At 37.7% G+C, this 8,319-nt stretch overlaps 1 long non-coding RNA gene across 1 annotated transcript; it reads right to left on the bottom strand.

Moving 5' to 3' along the window:
• Positions 1-2,154: 2,154 nt before the first annotated feature.
• On the bottom strand, positions 2,155-6,462 carry LOC116188363. Its single transcript, XR_004152243.1, has 3 exons — positions 2,879-6,462; positions 2,727-2,783; positions 2,155-2,608 (listed from the first exon to the last, which is right to left on the bottom strand). It is a non-coding gene; the product is annotated as an uncharacterized LOC116188363 (long non-coding RNA).
• Between the last annotated feature and the right edge of the window lie 1,857 nt (positions 6,463-8,319).

Here is an 8,319-nt window from a genome sequence, read left to right as displayed (position 1 = left end):
ATGATGTATTACATGAGATGTATCACGTAATAATATTACAAATTAATTAAAAAAAATTATATTTATTAAATATTTAGAAATATCAGAAAATTTTTACTGTTAACAGGAATAGGCTTTGTATGTACATGGTGATATAATGTCACGTAATATATTCGTTATACGTAATATCTCTTTATGAAAAATTACCTTGATCAGGAGCGGGTCCTGACCCATCTTCTCACCTGGAAAAAATAGAAGATGGGGTCCAGGAGCATCTCCTCACCTTTTTTTTTGTTTTACTAATTCGGGGTGTTCAGGTTTCGCCCGACTAATCCCAAGGCTCCGTGAACCCTGGCGGCGCACGGAAATTACCTTGATCAAGAGCGGGTCCAGACCCATCTTCTCACTTGGAAAAAATAGAAGATGGGTCCAGGCGCATCTTCTCACCTTTTTTTTTTTTTTACTAATTTGGGATGTCCAGACTTCGCCCGACTAATCCCGAGGCTCCGTGAACCCCGGCGGCGCACGGAGTGGGTAATTACGCCAAAGGTGCTCCAGTGGCCCCAAGGGGATTCGAACCCAAGTCTCGGTGCAAACTTGGATGCATATTAACTATTAGGCCGAACCCCTTGGGTTTGCGCATCTTCTCACCTGCAGGAATAGAAGATGGTGCCCGCGAGAACAAAAGACGGTGCGGATTGTAAGAGATGTGGATCCATCTACCTGATTGAATTTTTTGAGCGTTTATAAGTTCATTTATAGTATGAATCAACTCAAAGCATGGGTCTACTTTATTAATACGTTTCAGAAAAAAAAACCACTTAAATCCATTTTGAGCACTGTTGATATATATATATATATATATATTTTACCGATTTCAATTATTATCCGCAGGACATAAGAGATAATCTAATGATTATAGGATACTGTAAACGACAAATTAGAAGAGCTGCTAGCGAGAGATTGAGAAAAAAAGTAAATTACCTAAAATTTCCTCGAGAGATGGACATTGTTTCAATTGCACGTCGACTCATTTTTACATCAAAGTGAATCATGACAGTTAAAAGTTACATCAGCGCAATCCTTCCGTTTAGATTCTACAAAATCTCAGACAGAATCGTCTGGCTTGACTTTTCATTGTTTCTTTGTGGCTTTCCCTCTCTTCCCTTTATATTAACAGAAGTCGTGGCATTGAAATCCATAATCCCCAAATTGAAGAGCCAAAATCCATAACCTCCAAATTAAATAGTTGAACAAGGTTACAATTGTGAAGACGGAATGTGGTGAATGCAATAGGGGTACCTGTTGCAAAGAAGATCGACTGCATAGGCATACTAAAGATGTCAATTCAAGTTGGTGTGGGTCGAGCATGGCGAATGGAAGGAAGAGACCACATAGATATACTGACGATGAAGATTCAAGTTGGTGTGGCTCGAGTATGGCGAATGGAAGGAAAAGAGAAGAGTGGATTTGTGGTTGTGGGCGACAGGTTTCCATTCTGACATTGAAGACTTCTAAGAATTTTGGGAGGAAATTCCTTCGCTGCCCATTTTTTTAGGTGATTTTCCGAATACACGAGTTTGTTAGCATCGCAATATTGAGAAATCAATATAAGTTACTGACGTTTGTGATCCTTAATTTTTTGATGGATTTGATCGATGAAGAACAAGTTAATGACTTGTGGATATTTCAAGTGGTTGGGTGAGGCCTCTAACATGGCAGTGGATGGCAATCAAAATGCAGAGGGGACATAGGTTATTCATACTAATGAAGAGGCTACTGAAATAGCAGCTCAGAGGTTGGTTGTTGCCAAGCTAAAGAGAAAGAATTTGATGTATCGAGATAGAGTGAAGATGCTGGAGATTGTCTGCATTGTATTGGTAATTTTACTAGCATTAGTGTTGATTAAAGATGATATGAACAAATAGGGATTTCTTTGTTGTATCTGACGAGTTAGAAGTTGTATTTATCCAAAATGTGCTTATATATTCGATGATGTTTTAGAAGTTTTATTTATCCAAACTGTTGGCAATGAAGAATGATAGTGTATTTTGGTCAATCTTCATCACTAATTGAGTTTCATCAAATTTATGTACCTTACTAAAAAAGCAATATAAGATAGAAAATATTCATTAATTAAAGAGCAAATATTCATTTCCCAGAAGAACATATTCATGACATTCATAGACATAACATACAACAAATCCCTTTTACAAGCAACTTGTACCCTTCCCAACATAGAGCCATCTTGACAAAAGGAAACCCCTTTTACAATCAACATAAACCTTTTACAAAAAGAAACCCCTTTACAATCAACAGAAACCCTTTACAAAAACAAACCCAATAACTGCAAATTTATCCTAATGTCCAGGTATGTTCACAAAAATATACAAAATGAGCATCACATACACTCCTTTACTGTGACGGAGACAATTGGTCCTGGTTCATGTTAAAAAATGCACCAAATCTCTTAGCAGTCCCAAGGCTGACAACTTGCATGGTTTGTGATGACATTGCTTGTTGTCCCCTCCTTATCATGGCAGTACTTATTGGTTAGGGAGTGTAGTATCTGCTGTAAATGCAGGGGGCCTAAATGCATGGGGTGCTTGGCTCCCTGTGGCAAGTCCACCTAGAGGTGCCATGGTTGGAGTTACTCCATATCCAAACATCCACAGTATGTTCACCTAGTTAAATCAATACATTATACAACACCTACCTATTCATTGATTCAAACTTGAGATACATACCTGTGATGATGCATTTGTCGTTTTAGTAGGCAGTGATGGACTTGCAACATTCCTCATCTACAAACAGTTGAAGCTTTACCATTAAGCCAACACAACCTTGGTGAACCCTTGTAGTTGTATTATGGAAGATCAATATAAGTTTATATGTATACCTGTACTGATGGAGCTGTTATTTTAGTTGCCATGACTAGATCTGAGGCATTGTCCCTCTCCATTGGCACTTACTGCACAGTTAGCAATCACAAGCATGCAAACTAAACTGAAATTCAATTTTTTTTTAATATATACCTGTCTTGGAATGTTTGACACTTGAGGTGGCATGACTGGATCTAAGGGTGCCATCATTGAAGCTGATCGTGCCATTATTGGACTTGATGGTGTCATGTCTGGACCTAAGGCATTCATCACTTTCATTTGCACCTATTCCACATTCAGCAATCACAATCACTTAGAATAAATTAATGTTGACAGTTAAAGAAATTGTATCTGTCTAAGAAAATTTGTCATATGATAACGCAATGATGGTCGTGGTGTCAATCGTGGGGCAAAGTTTTGAGACACTAGAATTTCCTTTGCTTGGACTGAATTAGATCCACTATTTGCCCCACCTTCAACATTTACAGTACTAGGTCTAATTTAGGGGTCAACGGTCTCCCCCTTTCGAAGGTAAGAGAAGGTTTCGGCTGCTGCTCCCCTTCCCTAGACCAACTGACCTACCCTCGTCCCCGGCACAGCACCTTGTTCTGTTCTTGACGCATTTGTTTCCTTTATCTTCTTGTTAGCTACACTAGGACCCTTGCATGACACCCTATTATGACCACTTTCTCCGCATTTTGAACAAGTTAGTGACTAGGCTTCTTTTAAGATTATATGGATCTTTTCTTTCCTCCGGGGTCTTTTCCCTTTGCTTTTTGGGACGCCCTAGTTGCCTCTTCAGCTTTGGGGGTAGGACAGGGTCCATACCTGATTTAGTCTAGTACTCATCACCAGCAATAGGTTTAATGAAGGAAGCATAACGTTTCTATTGTGTGGTCCTTGTATACCATGGATGCACAGTATTTTCAGGTGCTTGGTTATTGTAGGAAATGCAAGCAACAACATGCATGCAAAGAATCCTTGTGGTATCCCATTCCTTGCAAGAACATGTACGCTTTTCCATATCAACTGCACACTTAGACCTAAGTGGACAAGTTACCTCAAAGTTTAAAATAGAAGCATCCCTTGACCAATGTGGTGTCCAAGTAGAAGATTTATGTTTATTCATTTCCAACTTTGACTAAATTATGGGGCTTAATGGACTCGTCTAGTTTGCCACTAGCTTTGCATTCCTTGTCAACTTCTTCATTATGTATACTCTTACTCCTTCAGTCATGGTGATGATGGGCTTGCTCCTCACTTTCAATAGCTGACCATTGAATTGCTCACACATGTTGTTTGTCACTAAGGGATTCTTTGTATGGATATCAAAAGCTAATCTGCTCCATCTTTCAACTGGTATCTTCTTTGGCCAATGCCATGCGGCTTCACTCAGTCCCTTAATGGTGTCCATGTGTTGTGTACATTGTTGCTCAGTTGTTGCTTTAGCATCTATCTAGAATGTATCCCTCAGGGCCTTTCCATTCCAATTCCTGCTCAAATTGGCCCAGATATGCCTAGCACAATACCTGTGTGGTGCTCTTGGGCAAACTGCTGCCAGTGCAGCATCTAGACCCTATAAAGTCAATATTATTTAATTAGCAACTGAAAAATATATAATAAGTTCAATAAATAATCACTCTAAGTGTTACGAGACATACCTTCTACCTATTAGATATGAAGCTATAACGATTCAACTCAAGATTTCCTAAGTCATCCACAAGATTCCTCAAAAACCAAATCCAATTATCCCTATTTTCTACATCCACTACTGCGTATGCAATCACATAGAATGCATTATTGCCATCCTAAGCAACAATAGAAAGAAGTTGTCCCCCGTAATACCCTTTTGGGAAACAACCATCTAGACCAATGAGTGGCCTACAAGCAACCAAGAAAACAGTCTTGTAAGCTTCCAAGCACACATACATTCCCTTAAGCTCATGAGTCACAAGCGCAACATTCAGTCCCACAGTTGACTCCAGGTTGCTTTTCACAAGTTAATTGTAGTAATCCCTGAGCTTCGCATATTATTCTTTCTCTTAACCTTCACATATCTTATGAGCTTTCTTGATGACTCTATATAGAGTAACATTAAACACTTTAACTCTATAGGTGTGCATCATGAAATCATAAGCATTTTGACCATTCATCTCTGGATGTGTACTTAACTGTGAGACCAACTTACTTGCCACCCACTCCATTGTAGCCAACCAGTTTTGCACTCTTTTATATCATTTGTTTTCATCTTTAAACATTTTCACTTGATAACAGTTGGTCTTCCTATTTATTGAGCAAAGTATCTTCCAATCACACCCTTTATCAGCACACAGAGCCCTCACTCTGCCTTTTTCACTTTTCTTAAAATTTACTACCCTTTCAATGCTGATATTGTAGTCCCTCCCGACATTCTTGAAGACCTTTAAGGATGAAAATACCATCCCAAGTTCAATGGTGACCAAACCAAACTGATTTCCCTCATTGAACATTGGGTACTATACACCCTTTTCTTCGTTGCCAGATTCATCACCATTAACGGACTTTAACTCCTCAGTGTGATAACCATCTGATTCTAAAAGTTCCTCCACCTCAGCTTGAATGTTCTTATACAAACACTCTCGCCCTTTCTTCTACTGTTATTTCTTTGAACCTAGTCTTTGTATTCTTCTTTTTAGGATTCTGCTTCTATTGCACTTCAGGACCAACAATGGTGCCAGCATGCATTGTAGAAGTTCCAGCTTCAGCTTCATCACCATGTATTGTAGAAGTTCCACATCCTGCAGATGCATTGTTCATATCATATTCTTCCAAACTAGGCTCAGTTGCTTCAATAAAATTTATCATCATCTTCATCCCAATCTTCATCCCCACTATCACATTGATCAGTCATCACCACTAGTGGAGTCATTCCCCTGTTCATCTTCATCCTCTTCATATTGATCAGTTGCTTGTACAAGTACCTCCCTTGCTTCTCTTTCTCTTGTTTATGTTACTTCTCTTTTTGTTGCTTCCATCTTTCTCTGACTTCTCTTTCTCTTCCTTCTCTTTCAACATTTGCCAAGAATTCCAATGCTTCCTTGCCAATAAGTTCCTCAAGAGTCTCTACTGGATGTTCAAAGTATAAGTGCACCTCATCATATCCTTTTACAGCAGCTATCAAGTTTGTTGAATCATTATCATTTGTTAACTCTTCAAGCCCAAACTCCATCCTCATCCCAGGGATGACATACCAGCAGCTGGAAGGATTTGCTCCTGTGATAATTATCAAACACGTTCATGATCACAATTGCAGACAAGGTATCTGCATCCACATGTTCCAAAACGTCTATCTCCCCACCAACATAATTCTGTTTGTTATCATCAAACTTTCCTCCATGATGTAAAATCAGATCCATGTAATGCCATTCCATTTTGAGACCACAAACTAACCTAAAAGGAACCATCACGTAAAGATCAAAAAACATATAAAAATTCAAACTTTATTAGATTCTCTACCACATTAACTACCAAAAAAACAAAAGACAAGCAACTTCGGACAACATTAAATAATGCATGAAGGAGACAAGTAAAGGACCACAAAACCAGCTGTGGGAGTAGTAAATAACCGTTACCTAGCTGCAATCCAACTTTTCGAAACCTCCCCGAGGACCACAATCAGCTTATACCACCAGAAAACACGAAACTCCGCTTCGATCTTCTTGTTTTAAACCTTTTTAAAAAAAAACTTCACTGAATAGAGAAATTGGACTGCCTGGTGGCTCTCACTTGGGTGATTGCTTTGACATCAGAAAATCCAGCCCAAGCATCCCTTCATTTCCTACTTTCGATCTTAAGAAGCTTAAGGGAGGCAGAGACACATGTTAGAAAGGCATGTCAGACGGAGAAACAATATAAAAAGCCACTTCAAACGATTCCGTCTGAAATTTCATGGAACCTAGACGGAAGGGCTGCGCTGATGTAACTTTCAATTGTCAAGGTTCAACTTGATGTAAAAAATGGATCGATGTGCAATTGAGACAACATCTATCTCTTGATGGCATTTTGGACAATTTACTCATTGAGAAAAGGTACCAGCCTAGACCACGGAAAATTAAACGTCATATCAAGATTTTGAAATCAGCAGCAAGATTTTGGAGTCATGATTCGTAGCTGGAGCAAGTGAGCAATTGTTAAAACAAGTTCTACAATTAATATTTTGCCCTGTTAACTTTTATCGTGGCATTAAGATCCATAATCATATTTGTAACTTCACCAAATCATACTTTTAATGCAGAGCTCTGCCAAAGGCATCATTTATTCTTCTTCAGTGTGCATCTCTGGAAGAATCCGAAAATTCAATAGTACTTAACTATCCAATAAACTTCTACCAATCCAAGTTCGAGCCGATTAGCCTAATACTAAAAGCTAACATTTCCGACAGTGGGTTTCCTAATATTCGAGTATTTAATAAATCCTAGGAAGTATATCCCATAAACTTTAACTAATCTGAAGTCTTCCTAATATTCGAGTATTTAATAAATCCTAGTATCCTATAAACTCCAATCCGATGAGCCTACTAAAAGATTTATTGCGAATTTATCATTCCTACTCAAATCCAATCAGACAAATAAAGATAGAATTTTCTAAACAAAAATCTACCAACGAGATATTAATTAAGTAACAAACAGTTCCAACCCCATGAAAAAGAAAAAAGAAAAAAACGAGTTCGTGCAATAAAAAATGCACTTATTTTATCTCTCAAAATTACAAAAACAATATCTCTCTTGAAATTATAAAAACAATATCTCTCAAAAATTATGAAAATAATATCTCTCAATGAAATTATGAAAACAATATCTTCCACAATTTTGACTCAAAATCGTCAGCCTTATTATAAAAAATAATTGAATAACTAAATAAAAGTGACCAACCACTTCGTCCAAAAGGCGCCAAAGCCCTCCCTCCTAGCCTAGGTAGTTACATGATCAAGTATGATCGTAATAATCAAGTTGAACATATTCCTGCACTCTTGCCGTTTCATTGACTGATTGTGACGGCCAGAAGACCAGAATACTTAAAGATAAAGTGAATTGATTCAAATGATTCGACAGAAGACCAGAATACTTAAGATAAAGTGAATTGATTCAAATGATTCGACACTTGTTCTGCTTTTAACACTTATTCCGTTTAAATAAAATTTTTAATAAAATCTCGAATTTGAATTCTTATAAATACAGAAAATCAATGCTGAAAAAACTTTCCTCCTTAGTGAACTGACCTTAGTGAACTGACTCGATTAATCAAGCCCTCTAGTCTGGATACTAGGTTTCATACAAAAAAAAAAAGGCATTAAGGAAGCAGTCAATCTTGAGATTCATAATATTCAAAAAGTACATTTACATAAACACACACACACACATATACTTCCGCATATGTGTACATATATTATTCATTATATGATCAGTCATAATCGCCACAT

This window comes from Punica granatum, chromosome 1 (genome assembly GCF_007655135.1).
Source record: "Punica granatum isolate Tunisia-2019 chromosome 1, ASM765513v2, whole genome shotgun sequence".
Lineage (NCBI taxonomy): Eukaryota > Viridiplantae > Streptophyta > Magnoliopsida > Myrtales > Lythraceae > Punica > Punica granatum.
Note: the sequence above shows the minus strand (reverse complement) of the source record. Positions and strands in the feature narration are given on the sequence as shown.